This window comes from Phodopus roborovskii, unplaced genomic scaffold, assembly GCF_943737965.1.
Source record: "Phodopus roborovskii unplaced genomic scaffold, PHOROB, whole genome shotgun sequence".
Taxonomy (NCBI): domain Eukaryota; kingdom Metazoa; phylum Chordata; class Mammalia; order Rodentia; family Cricetidae; genus Phodopus; species Phodopus roborovskii.
Window position 1 is genome coordinate 22,157,053 of NW_026126514.1, and position 14,593 is coordinate 22,171,645.

The following is a 14,593-nucleotide window of genomic DNA, read 5'->3' on the forward strand; positions in this document are numbered from 1 at the left end:
TCTGGCATGCACCTGGTGCTGCTGTGTGCTAGACACTGGGCGCTCACTGTTATCCTGAGAGAACTAGCTTAGAATGCGGAAGGGTGAATCCTGTAGGGTGGGCTGGGGGAGTGTGACTCAGGCTGTAACTAGGAAAGCTGATAGGAGGATGTATTTAAACAGCCACTTGCCGGCTGGGTGGGCAGAAGCCAGGTGAGAGGGAGGCACATTAAAGAGAAAGAAATACCATGCACATAAACCCTGGAGACCTTGGAACCTTCTTCATACAAGGTATAGACAAGTCCAGGGTGCCTGGAAGCTAAAGGTCAATGTCTGATCCCTGGGGACGAGCTGGAGGAGAAGGAAAAGAATGGCAGCCCCTTTTAGTCTCTCTTGCTGCCAAAAGCAAGGTAGCCATGTAACATACCAAGGGATGCCAGGGAGAAACGGCGGTAGGGGTGGGGGTTGGCGGGTGGGGTCTGAACTGCTCTCAAAGTTCACCTTTAGTCCCCATTGCGGTAACTTTACGATTATTATCAGCTCGTTAGCCCACCTTGGCTACTTGTTACTTCTTTGCACAGAACCAGCTCAGCTCATTAGCCTCTCAAACCTCAGGGCAAACACAACTCCCAGATCAAAGTTTGACAGAGGCATTAAGTAGATGCCAGAAGGCTCTGAGCTGTGGAGTCACATTGTTGCTCCATTGGCTTTGAAAATGGCTACTATGGCAGTACTTAACACAGCAAGCCTGTCCTGGATCTAAACAAACAGTATTTCTTTGTAAGCAATTCCCAGTGGTGCTGACTTCCATCCTGGCCCTGACCTAACTCTCTAGGGAGCCAGGAAAAAGCTTTGCTCCTTCCTTGAAGGAAATTTACCATCAAGGGGACACATTAGGCAAAATGTCTTTACTAGGTATTTTGTCTCCCTTTCTTGAGTTTGCTCATTAGCTTCTCAAATGATCCCACTTTGAGGTTCTTACCATGTCTTTTCTCGATAAAATCGCACAATTTAACAACAGGGATACCGAGAAGCAATGGTTAAGAACAAAAGCTCCTTCTGGAGAGCATGCAAACCTTTGTGGAAATTACAATAAAGCAAAAATGATCAAAATGTATATAGTCCCTTCCAGTTTTCTTTGGGAAAAGTAAGAGCCCTTGTGGGTGCATTTAAAAATATACATTTTATTTGTCTTTTGAGAATTTAATGTGGGTATACAGTGTGTTTTGATCATATCCACTCTCCACTCCCTGAACCACTACCCTAGAAATCCCTACATCTTTCTTCCAACTTCATATATTTTTGCAATTATTTATTTATTTATTCAGAAAAGTTCATATTAATTGAAGGGTTATTTTCCTCTGGGATCCAAGTGAAGTCTACTTGTGTGAATGAAGTACTTTAGAACATTGGAAACCCCCCTCCCCTACTCTGTGGCATCACCCCTAAATCTTTGACACCTTGTCAGGAGGCAGCCATACCGGGTGGCCAAAGGAATTACACTCCAGATTGAGTTTCATGGATTAATATTTCCCTCTCCCAAATCCACCAACTGCTCAAACCTGCTTATAGGAACAGGAACACAGTGGGAGACAGTCCCAGAGCGAAAGGATCCCACAGCTCAGCTCACACCTTTAAGTAGTTCCACCACTGTCCCCAAATTCAATTTCCCTGGGGACACCCATCTAGCCTCCAGTGAATGACCGTTTCCTGGGACGCGAGGCTCCGCTCAACGCTCAAGCCCGCGACGCTCCGCGTTGCCACCTCTCTGGGACTAAGTCAGTGGCGCGTGGCTGGACCCCTTCGTCCCAGCCTTCGCTCCAGGTATAAGTTTCCCAGACTGGCTCTCAGCAGCCCCCTCTGGCGCTCGAGACCTTCAGGAAACTTGTTCCGAGCGGTGGAGGGGCGTCATCGCCTCCTAGCAACGCTCCTAGCAACCAGATAACATCTGCTCCCTTTGGTCCAATGCGCGCCTAGAAAAGCCGCGCGCCCGCCTCGCGTTCTGAGCCGGAGCGAGAGGCGCTTCAGAGAAGGAGGGACCGACCTGCAGGAGCCGTCCGCCCCGCCAAGCTGTAGTCGCTGCCCGCCACTGCTGCCGCTGTCGCTGTCAGAGCCAGTCCGAAGAGTGACACCTCCGCGAAAAACAGGAGCTGCGAAACACTTGCATACGCAGTCTTCGGGTGAGTGTACCCCTCGCAAGGTATGCCAGGACCCCTCCAGCCAGGCGTCTGACCCAGAGGCCCAGAGAAGATACGCGTTCCCTAGCGCAAGAGGCTAGGGACTTGGCCTCAGATCCCACCCCGCCCCCCAACCATTGAAAAGTGACCAGCCACTGGTCCCGAATAACTTGATTTGATTTTTAAATCCCAGGATTGGATTTTGAGACTCCCCCTCGACTAACTACTGTTCGGTTAGTGTTCAGAAGTTTTCCACCTTCCTTGGTTTTGCTTTGCCTGGCTGCCTGAGGCTGGAGAGCTGGACACAGCGGGCGCCCAAAGGCAGCCTGTGGTGGTTACGGACAAAACCACACAGAGTGGGCTCCACTAAATTCAGTCAACACGTATGGAGAGCAGGCTTCTGTTTTAGGTCCTCAGCTGGAAAGGGTCCATCTGGCCAGGAGCAGCCGTTCACGGGTCCTCAGCCTCCTGAGCAGTAACCATAGTAACTCACCTCTCTAGATGAGATCGTCCTTATTGGATGCCCGTCTTCCCTTGGAAAGCCCGTCTCTCTAAATATAGAAGATGATGAGATCCGTGAGCACACAGCCATGCAGACTAGGTGTGGTTAAACGGAGCTCTTTGCTGAGAACTGTCTTCAGACGTGTAGCAGCGTCTGGCTACTTCAAACCTTGCCAGAAAGAGTCACCACGCCAGAGAAAGACCAAGTTACTGTGGTTTGAGTTAATTGCTTTGTGATTTTGGAGAGGGCAACAGCCTGAAATTGTACAAGAGCTGACTGTGATTTTAAAAATCAATCTTCCCCAAATAATCACCATAAATAACTGATGGGATGAGTTATTGGGCACTTTGCAAATCTCTTAGGGAGAGTTGATGCTGTTCTGACTTAAACTTAAGTAATTGTGTGAGTATGAAGGTTTATCTCTCTGTCTAATCCAGATTCCAGATCAACCCCACCTCAAACATCTCAGTCCCCCGCCCCCAACACACCCCCTATCCCCCTCATGCCATCTCCTGCTCTGATAACCAGTTCTTGTCTCTGCATTCCTGACTCGGTAGAGGTGACTTATGCCAGTGTGTCTCCTTGTTTCAAGATCTCCGGTCATCATTCATGAGTCCGGGGCTGTGAGACATGCCCCATGTGCCGAGGGGAGCTCTCACCAAATCTTCTGAGGCTGTCCTAGACTTACACTGTTCGGACTGAGTCAGCATTGCCAGGTAATCCACCCGCCGGAGAGAAATTACTGTTTAAATATGTATCCAGAGAAATAAATGCTAATGTAGCATCGTGGCAACATACAGGATCAATAGAAGGGGCTGTTTATATGGGCTGCTGCTGGGCTAAAGTCAATAAAGGGTTTTTTTTTTCTTTTTTCCATTTTGTAAAAAGGACATTTGTGGGCTGGCTGAAGATCCTCCCTTAGACTCCTGTGAATTAGGTGGGCCAAGTGAGGGACCTTGGATCCCGGAAAATGTCAAGTAGAAGCTTTCTGAGCACACTGGCAGTATGGGTCTGTGGTGAGAGAAAGCAAGAGTAACCTTTAAGTTGCCAAGTTGAATGCTAGTTTTCATGAACACTTAAGATAGAGACCAAGAAAAATTAACTGCTTTCCTCTCAATTGTAAAACTGAATTTAATGTATAAGCAAACGTTCAGCTCCCTAACCCTGTAGAGCTTGGTGCACTGAACGATCCATGTCAGAGGTGACTAGCCCTGTGAATAACAAACTCAGAAAAATGTGCTCTCAATAGGGCTGTGCAGTTGGAGAGAATCTACTCAGATTCCCATTCAAAATTTTTTTCTGATTTTATATGGCTTTATGACTGTCGTGAGACTTTGAAGTCATTCATTTTTATGGTCGCTTATGGAAATCACTGTAGTTTAATAATGTTAGGGTAAGATAACCATACATAAACCACCCCAAACTGCAGAGTTCATTAGCTCTTAGTATCAGCCTTCTTCCCATCTCCCTTCTTCCATGATAATTACCATATCTTGTTGTGAGAAACAAATCCGTGGAGACTGATGAGACTCACTGCAGTCTTCCAGGGGATGTGTAAGTGTTCTGTGCCTGGCCTCTTTCTCAGGAGTGTGTGAGAAAAGCAGCCACAATGATTGGTTCATGTATATGCATCAGTCTTGTAATTTACACATATATTATTTATATCTCTTTTCTTATGGGAAGTTTAAAACTTCTGTGTCCTTTGATATCTGTGTCATTGAGACCACTGTCCACTGAGACCACTGTTACAATCAAAAATTCGAAGTGCTTCTCAAACTTTTGTCTTGATTTTCATCATGGGAGTGTAATATGCAGACTACGTACTGTACAGATTTTGGTGAGCATGTCTGTATGACAGTCATCCATTGCGGATGCCATAGCATTTAATCCTAAATAAATAAATAAATAAATGGTATTATGATAGCAGACACTTAATCCTAGAGATGTGGATGGCTTCCATAGTTATGGTGATTCCCCCATGAAAACATTGCTTTTGAAGGATGTAGGTGCCCTCATCAGTGTAGCTGCCATCCAGACTTCCACACTTTTGATTGTAAAGAGTGTGTGTATACTTGGAATATGATGCTTAGACTAGACCAAGGTGAGATCCAATGCCTAGGGCTGAAACCAAGATCTAATTGCAGTCCTCTGTTTCTAGCTGCTCACTCTGTCAGGAACTTTTTAGGTGCACACCAACTCAGATTTATGTTGTGAAGCTCCTGTAAGTCTTCAAAGATGCCTTGAGACACAATGGAATCTTTGAAATCTCTATCAAGGCTTCCAGGCCTAGGCTGTCTGCTCATGACTCAGTTTCAACAGGGAAAACATTGAAGCCCCAAGCATGCTTGAGAGGCAATGCATAGCCAACTTAGACTGTCTTCCAGAGCAGCGTGTGCTTCTGAAACCTACATGACAACATAAATATGAAAGGAGATATATATATATATATGTATATATATATATATATATATATATGAGAAAATAACTTTCCCAGAAATGGAGTCATGTGTGAATGGAACAAACTTTCAGAATTTGAGGCAAAGGAAGAAAAACGTGCCTTCATGCTGGCCCTGGGGCCCTGCATCAGCCAGTCTAGTTAACTCTCTTTACTTACATTGAATTTACATTAAAAATTACATTATTAACTTAATTTTTAAAAAGTTGTTTGTTTAAATAGTTCTAGTACATTACTTGCCCCTTTTAGTCTAACACAATTATTTTAAATTTTTTCCCAGTCAAAATTATACAAAGACACCAATACACACCTACCCCGTTTCAGGAAATAATTCTCAGAGAGGATAATGGGGGGATATTAACAAAAGGCAGTAAGGATTTACTAGTGTTGCATTCAGTGCTGTCAAGAATAGCTTTATATTTAGAATAAACCAAAACTTACATTTATATTCTTGGCTGTAGAGGCAAGAGAAAGTCTTCTTAACCGAGAGGATAGGAGACTTGTAAATACTAGTGAGTGAATGGAGAAGAGGCACACGTTTGAAACTGGGGCCTCTGCAGGGATGGATCAGAGGGTCTGTGAGACTTCAGGTGCCTGTCCAAAGGGCCCATGGTCATGATGTGAAAAAGCTGGGGATGCTTTAAAGGAAACGTGGGAATAGGAGCCCAAAGGCTCAATGATGTCCCTACGTGCCACTTGTCATATCTAAGTAAGACAGCCAGTGGCTTTGGAAGAATGCCTAAGCACAGTGCATTCATTTCAAGGGTGCCCCGTGCCTGGAGAAGGAAGGTCCCCCACTGCTGAAGGTAATTTTCTTGCTAGAGAGTCTCTAGTTGGGAACTCAAATCAGACACCACAAGAGCAGAAGGCAGAACTTCTCAACAGCAGAGCAAGGGGTGGTAGAGAAGCAAGTGGCGGTTCTGACTTGAATTTAACACAGACCTTCTTGGAAAACAGAAGCAAAACAGGCCTTGGGGATGTTTTGTTGATACACCCAAGTAAACTATGACAATGGATGACATGCAAACAAAAGAGTACGTGGGTGATACTGGTTAGGACTCTAAAAGGCCTCTGTTGTGCACAGGTCAGGGATTAAAAACTCTTCTCTGGGTACTGGCCTTAGGTACCCACAGGAGTTAAAATCTCTCTCTAGATATTATTGGTGATGTAATTTTTGGAAATCACACCCAAAAATTGTAGTTGCTCGGCCAATTTTCTTTCTTTGTCAGTCCGACATTCTAAGATGGAAGGGGCCAGGGAATGGGGGCACCATTCCACCAGAGTGATAAATCAGAAGGTGTACTCTGTCAAAGCTCATGACTTTTGGCCTCTGTCATTGTCATTGGCTAGCTTACTGGAGAAATGGGCTGTGGTGAAGTATAGCTTCCCTATTGCTTGGCTGGTCACCTCTGGTTTAATGGTGTTCTCTCTGGTCCAGTGACCAGTAGAACAAGATGGGACTGCCGATGCTCTGTTCAGTAGTTCACTTTTGTACTTGGGATTATGCCAGAGGACCAGGAATCTCAGGCCAGACAATGCTGCTGCTGTCTTGAGGAATCACTGGCCATCAGTATCTCTGGAAGTTCCTAAGAAAGGCTTCCAGAATATGCAACTTGTTAGTAATCCAAAACTGCCAATGAAATCAATATTGTGCTTGGAATAGATGCTCAGTCTGAAGAAACAGATTGCTCCATTGATTCAGAGCTAAACCCCGACATTGTGTTTTGCTGCCATAGAGAATGCCATGCGGAAAGGTGCCGGGTACTTGTGGGGGTATTGACAGAATGAAAATAGCTGATGAGGTCAACAATGCTGTATGTCCACGAAAAGCAAGCCAGGACAGCCTTGGACATTGTTCCCATCTGCCTTCACGGACACACTCATGAATGTTTTATGTAACCTGTGTTTCACACCAGTGAGGGCACAAATGTCCTACATATAACATGATGCCTTTGAGTAGGATATATATTCATGGTTTGAAAAGGGGTCATTGCAGTAATGATACATAACAGAGATTGAGCTGGAATTATGAGTGTGTGTGACAGACGTTGAAGAAAATGCTTTTAAAGCGCCATCTCAGCTAAGTGACATACAAATCAGTGAATTGGAAAATTTTCACCCCCCCCCACCACCCCATGAAAAAAACCTCAGGTTCTTTCAGGTTATACCCTGAAGCCACGAAACAAATGACAGAGCCGGGGTTAGTCATGACGGAATGCTTTAAGCCATGCAGCAAGACTGCAGAATATGGCTAGCAGGGTCAGATGAGATAATTCTCTTTGTTGCTGTTGTTATTATTTCCGGTTTGTGTTTTTCTGGCTACACTGAGGACTGAACCCACGTCCTGATCATGCAAGGTGATTGTTCTATCACCAAGTTACAGGGTTAAATCACCAGCCATAGATTAGATAATCCCAAACAAAAGTATTAAAGCCATCAAGATGAAAACTATCGCATCTCATAGTTTCCCTATCTGTTAGGCATAGTTTAGACAGACAGAGAGACAGACAGACAAGACACTTATACTTTCAAAGGGAAACTGAGAGGGCCATGCTGTGTCTATGACAGGTATGGGCTGTTGGTCCCACACAATGCTTACTTCCCCAAAGATCAGCCTCACCCCCTTTTGTCTGGAGTTGGGATGCACACCTCTAACCACACGGCTTCAACTGGTCTTTTCTGCGTGTCGGTTAAAACATTGGAGAAAACAGAAACTACTAAGATTAAAGAACTGAACACAGCAGCTCTCAGCTCTTTCTTGGGTTTCTTCTTTGACCTAAAAAAAGAAAGAAAAATGACTATTACTTAGACGGGGTGTCCTTTTACTGTTGTCTGCCCTTCTAAGTGTTTATAAATTAATTTTCTAATGATGTTACCTTAATGTACTGTCCCTGGGCCTCCCACCAAATGAAATCACTTGAATGCTAACAGGATTCCAGTTGCCTGGAGGCAAATGCAGAGCAATAAGGAAGTAATCGTTTGTAATTGCATTTTAAGCATTTATTTAAAGACATATGTATGAATCGCCCCGCCAGAGCTCGAATGACAGGTGGGTCACCCTGGCCTGCGGCTTTTGGTGTGTTACTTGCTTGAGCCCTTAACTGTGACAGACATGGAGCCTGGCACAGACATTTTGTTGTGTATAGAGGACACAACATTAAAAGCAATTTTAATTCTAATGTTCAAACCAGTGTTAGCTGTTTCACTTCAGAAATAAATTCCGGCTCAGCTCAATTCAGTTTTGTAATTTGGATACTATTCTGAGAACTCAGAATGCTACTCTAAAGGCATAAAGTCCCTCTGCTCTTGTTCATCCCACTTGCTTTTAGATGAATTACAAGCTTTTTGGTTGCAGGAATGTAAGTACATTTATTCCTGTCTACTCAGTCGCAGCAAATGAACATCTTTGTGTATTCAGATCAACACTAATGAATCATGCGTGAGATTAGATAAATATTTAATAGATGGTTCGCATTTCCTTTAGCCCCAAATGTATGACCAATAGTAACACATCAGAAACATGCTCTCAGAGAGGTTGTGGGATTTGTGTAATGTCTTTCAGCTTGGCCATCTGAGTTATCCTGCTGGAAGCATTCAACCAATACCTATCTCCTCTGTGTGGCCGGGAGGTGGAAACGATCTTCAGGTCTGAGCTAGTGGGGTGGGGTGGACTTGGTTTTCGTGTGACTAGTCTTGGTCTATTTGCACTCATTATTATGACCTGATTTATCATAGATTAGGTGTGATGCTACTTGGCATAACCACAGGAGTCAGTGTATTTGTAACCCCACTGGACAAATAAGATTTGTAATGAGTTTAGAAAATTTGTCACACAACTGGGAAACAGTAGAACTGGAGAGTAAACCTACGCCTCCCCCCACTTCCAGACTCCCAACTCTTAGCCACACTGTCAACTGGAGTCTCTTCTGGGCCATGGTTTCCTCATCTGCACTCAGAAGAGCTGCCCAGCATGATCAATATGTAGCTGCCATCTCTGAAGCCTTTGAGATTTGATTCCCTGAGTAAACAGATGTAGCAACTTACATTTGCTACATACTTCAGCATCAAAGTGGCTAAAACCATCTTCCAGAAAGTGATGTGGAAAACAGTATAAAGAGCCAGGCATCTAGGTGGAGGGGATTGCCAAGCTGACAGCAGCTGCTCAGCTGCTCAGCAGCCAGCCTGGGAGTGTTTCCTCAAGAACAATAAACTGAGTGACTAAGAGCCCTGCCCAGGAGGAGCCAGTTCGGGTCTGAACCTCTGAGTATTTGCTCTGTATTTTCAAGGGCTGATACATTCTGTAGCTTAGGCTAACTTCTGGAATATAGCCACCCAAAAACCTTAGGAATATAAATACTTGCGCATATGTGCGCGCGCGCGCGCGCGCGCACACACACACACACACACACACACACACACACACTCAATATATATATTGAGTTAGGTTGAAATAGCTTCCCAAGAGGATCTCCGGGGAGTGGGAGGCAGAACAGTAAGTTTGACACTTTGTTCTCCAAGCTAAAATTTGTTCTCCATTGTGTCACCAAGCTAAAATTTGTTCTTCATTGTGTCACGAATGGCCTTTTAACTGGTTACAAATGTTCCAGACTTAAGATGATAAAGCAAGCCAATATTTAATAAAGGACATATATAGAGATGAAAACCATGTTGCTTATAGTAAAGTTGTGGGTCTTATTTCCAAGTCTTTCCTTACTCTACCATGCCTTAGATCTTGCCAAGAAAAATTGTGAGCTGCCTAAACACCAATGCTAGTAACAGGCATTGATTCCTCTTAAGGTGAACCCAGCCGAATCCTGTTGAAAATGGGCTTCGCTCTTTACTGGGTAATTAAAATGGGAGCTGGCTTTGTACATGATGAAAAAAAAAAAAAAAAAGACACAAGCTGATGAAGGGAAGCAAGCAATAAGCAATAGACACAACAAAACCAATCAATCCCTAAGCTTAGCTATCAGATGATTGGCTGAGTTCAAATTTTGTTGCCCACTAGTATAGTTCTCTGACGCTCTAATACTTTCAGGTTCTCAAAATGTGGCCCCAGCTAGCTGGCATGAATCTCATTTGGAAATTGGATAAAAAATGCAAATTTCCCCCTCCAGACCCACTGAAAAGTTAGAGGTAGACCCAGACAGAAAGAAGTTCATGCTAAGGAGCCAGACAAGGGACACTGGTGTGTGCTAATATTTGAGAACCACAATACATCAATTAATTAGTTTATTTAAAAGTAGCAGTAGGGGCTGGCAACATGAATGGCTCAGCATGTACAGTGCTTGCCGTATGAGCAGGAATACCTGAGTTTGGACCCCAAGCACCCGTGTGAAAGCCAGACTGTGGAAAGGACCTGCAATCCAGATGCTCAGAAGGGGAGGTTAGGAGGGTCCCCAGGGTTTCTGGGCTAGCCTGTCCAGCCAGTTTGTGATCGAGGTTCAGTGAGACACCCTATTCTCAAATAAGTAACATGGGGATCACTTGTGGAAGAAAATCATGCCTACCTCTGACCTCCATTTGCGTGTGTGCCTTATGTAGATGTGTACAAACAGGGCCACATACACAGGCATATATCACATGCACACGTGTACATGTGTGTGCCCACGCACAGTAGGAGTCATTATCACAAGTGATAAACTAAGTTTTGTTATCTAGTTATTAGATTAATGGCTTTCAAATTAATCCCAGTAGTTCCATTATTGCAAAAACCAACCAAACCAAACCAAACAGAACACAAGAAAACTGGGTTTGGTGATGGTTTCATTTGTTTTATTTGATCAGTATTGTTCTTTTTCCCTGGCCCTTTCAAACCAGTGAAAAATGTATCTGAGCCATGTTTTGTTTATTAAGTCAGGGTCTGTGTATGTGGAGGGTGAGTCCTCACCCCATCATGGGCCTCTTTTAGGTAGGATAAGCAAGTGCTTTAAGTCCTGGATTCCTTAGCAACTAACTTAATGCTTTCTTGGATTTATAACCCACAGTTACACCAGAGAGAATTTGGGGTGCTTGAGGTGAGTGAGGCCTGTAGCTTTCCCTGCTGGCTCAGGAGAGCCCCACAGCTGCAGGAGAGCTGTGTGAAAGTTATGTACACATTCCTCTGAGACTGAGGAAGCACTACAGGGAGCAAATTATCGAAAAGCATATTTTTTTCATTCTTAAACTCGCTAAAGTTTTCCATTTTAGAAGCATCAAAATGTCCTAGTACAAATTTATTTGACCCACGTGTCTACATACTCATTATGTTGTGAATCAAATGGTTCTAACACAGAAATACTTGAGGTTATGGGTTAGGATGAAGTAAATTGTGAGCATGCTTTGGCCCCTGGAGGTTGGATGACCATCAAGCTGGTTGCCCCTTTCTCTGCTTTTAATTGGAAGCCGCCACTCTGGAATTTGGATCCTGCTTCCTTTCTGTGGTCACAGCGCCATCTAGAGTCCATCCTGGGAACTCTTTTGGAAATCTTGGAGAACTCAAGTTGTTTTTTTCCTTTAAGTCAGTATCCTCAGCAGCAGTAGCATTTTCAAGGAGGAAAGAAAGGTTTCTACTTTCACATCTTACACTAAAGTCAACCGTGCTAGCCATTCTCTTTCGTTTCCTCATGATTAACCTCATTTATGTCAAACGTCAGGATGAAGATTAAAACATAATCAGATAAAATGGTTTTGTCTGAAGAAATAGACTTATGTTAATAATAAATTAGTTAATTAACTTTGTTTATTTTTAAAATAGCATTTTAATTACATTTATCCCTTCCCTTTCCTGCCTCTAACCCTCCCAAATACAAATACCTTTCCTGCTCTCCTTCAAACTCGTGGCCTCTCTTTTCAGCTGTTGTTATTACACGCACATGCGTATTTATTTGTGTATTCCTTTCTATAACCTGTTCAGTTTATGCGATGTTACTCGTATGTACGTTTTAAGGGCTGACCATTTGGCACTGATCAAAAACTCCCACTCCCAGCTTTCTTCAGCTGTCTGTGTAGTTCTTTGTTTGGAGAGTTAAGGTCTTGGGCTTTTTCCTGTACAGTGTGACATGTCCATCCGTGTCCAGCTCTCATTTTGGTGGTCACGTTGGCGAGACTTTATGGGCATAGCTACTGATGTTTCTAGGAGACACAATCTCATAGCAAACCCCCTGGTGCCCTGGTCCTTAGAATCTTCCTGCTCCCTCTTTTGCAGTGTTCCCTGAGCTTTGGGTGTGTGTGTGGGGTGGGGGGTGTGTTTTGTAGATGTGTCCCTTGGGACTGGGCTCCACAACTCTGTGCTTTGTTTGGTTATGCTTTTCTGTGTGGTCTCAGCCTGTCACAAAAAAGAGGTTTCCTTGATATGGGGTGAAGACTACATTTATCTGTGGGTGTAAGGACAATTGTTTAGACTGATGTTAGGGATTATACCGTTATTTTAAAGGCATAATTTGGCCACCAACTATTTTATGTCATTTTGATTACTCTAGAAGTGTTAACTTCCCCCAGAGTATTGGTAAGATTAGCAAAAAGAATGAAGGGAAATTATTTAACCCCTTCCACTGTATTTTGTGTACCAATTTCAAACTTGGGTAAATTTTGGCGCGCACACACACACACACACACACACACACACACACACACACACACAGAGCACAAGATTAAACAGTACTTGAATTTGATTTCTGAGGCTGCATAAGGAAATGAACATAGAACTCTAAATACAACCAACCATCTATTTTGGGTCTGAAATGATGACATTTTCCTGCCAACAGGCATTTCAATCATAAGACAATTGCCAACAACATTGCTGTTTGGTGAGATGACAGCCATCTCTGGAGCCATTGGATTTTTGCTTACAAATGGTCCCCATGTGAAGAAACTCTCTTTGCTGCCACCTGACCTTTCTCCAATTGTTCTTTTGCTTATTTTAGCTTATCCAAGGGAAGTACCATCATATTCATTAACAACGTCGAAAGTAGCCTACTTTAAGAGAAAATATGCAGAAGAAGAAGATTTACATCAAGATTACCATGGGTATTTTCCAAAAGTAAGTATTTACTTATCTCCCTCCCTCTTCCTTGTCCCCTAAATGTCATTGGTAGCACCAAGCTCCAGCGTTTGTTTTTCCTATGTGGAGAGTAATGGCTCCCTCCTTTTGCTTTCTAGCACCTGATATTACCCGAAGACAGGACTTGTATCCTCAGACTTTCCCTGGAGAAGCTCAGGTTTCTTGAAGACCCAGAAACCTACTTAAGAAGGTCTGTGTTAATTAACAATTTGCTGAGGAAGATACACCTAGAGACGGAGAGAGAGAGCTATGAATACTTTAAGGAAGCTCCCTCTTATAAGACTGCGTATTCGGATACAAGAAAACGGCTGAAGTTTATGGTACAGGAGTGCTGTTCCCAGTCTCTCTACTATGAAGAGCTGCATTCCTACCACATTGTGCCTTATACTTCGGAGAATGCCATCTACGGGATGGGCTACACTGGTGACCACTTGGAGCAAAATTCTCAGTTGCTTATTTATAAAATGAATTAAAGTAACCGTTAAGTTCATTGATATTTTGTTTCTAAATGCCTGAACTGTTTATAGTGAAGATGTTAATATAATGACACTCATTACCAGTGCAGTTGATCTCAATGGTGAGATGCATGCTGAACGAACCAAGGGGAGAAAACCATGGGTGTTGCCCAGCAATCCTTAGTGCCATCACATTGAATGGAAAATATACTCACTTTATCATAAAGCAGTGAATAGAGATGCATTAGGAGAAAAAAAAAGGTTTTTTTTTTTAATTTATATATTTTTTTGAGGTAGGGAGAGATTGATCTCGGTCAACCTGTTAGGTTAAAATTCTTAAGTCACTCCCCACCTAAATTCTGCCACTTATTGAATAGTAGCAAAATAAATAAATAAATACAAAGTATATTAAATTTATAATGCTGTGACCCTGAGGACTAGGGGTGGAATGAATCTAATTTTATATACACAGTGAAAGTTCTGTTCTATCAGGCATTCTTTGGCTCGTCAAACACTGTGACAAATGGTGGTTTGTCGTTAGTGCCCTTTAACATTGAGTGGCAGCTCAAGATTGGGCCAGCATATACCGAGGGTTACTTGCTCAGAGTAACAGCGGGATTACCCCAAGCTCATCCACTTTCTTCTTTTCTTGACTATTCTTTTTGGTGGGAACAGACTTTCTCTTTGAGAATGAAATGTAATAAATTAGCATTGCATATCCAAAATCATCTTTAAGTCTTACAGGTTGATTAAAATTTGCGCTAGGCTTTTAAGAGTTTAAATTTCATTTATGATCTTACTTTTTAAATAGGCTGTGAAGCTCAGGAAAGGGTAGGCAGGCAAAATATGTTTTTAGTAGGATAATAATTTTTTTTTTTAAAAAAACCTGCTCTGGAAAATCAGCGAGAACAATAGAGTTTGGACATGATATTATTATTTCATCCTGCTAAGAGCTCTCTAAGGTGGAGGGATGGAACATTGCAC

At 43.1% G+C, this 14,593-nt stretch overlaps 1 long non-coding RNA gene across 1 annotated transcript; it reads left to right on the top strand.

Annotated features, from left to right (window-relative positions):
• Positions 1-1,934: 1,934 nt before the first annotated feature.
• Positions 1,935-13,650, top strand: LOC127230695 (uncharacterized). Its single transcript, XR_007835199.1, has 4 exons — positions 1,935-2,159; positions 3,251-3,374; positions 13,018-13,133; positions 13,253-13,650. It is a non-coding gene; the product is annotated as an uncharacterized LOC127230695 (long non-coding RNA).
• Positions 13,651-14,593: the final 943 nt, after the last annotated feature.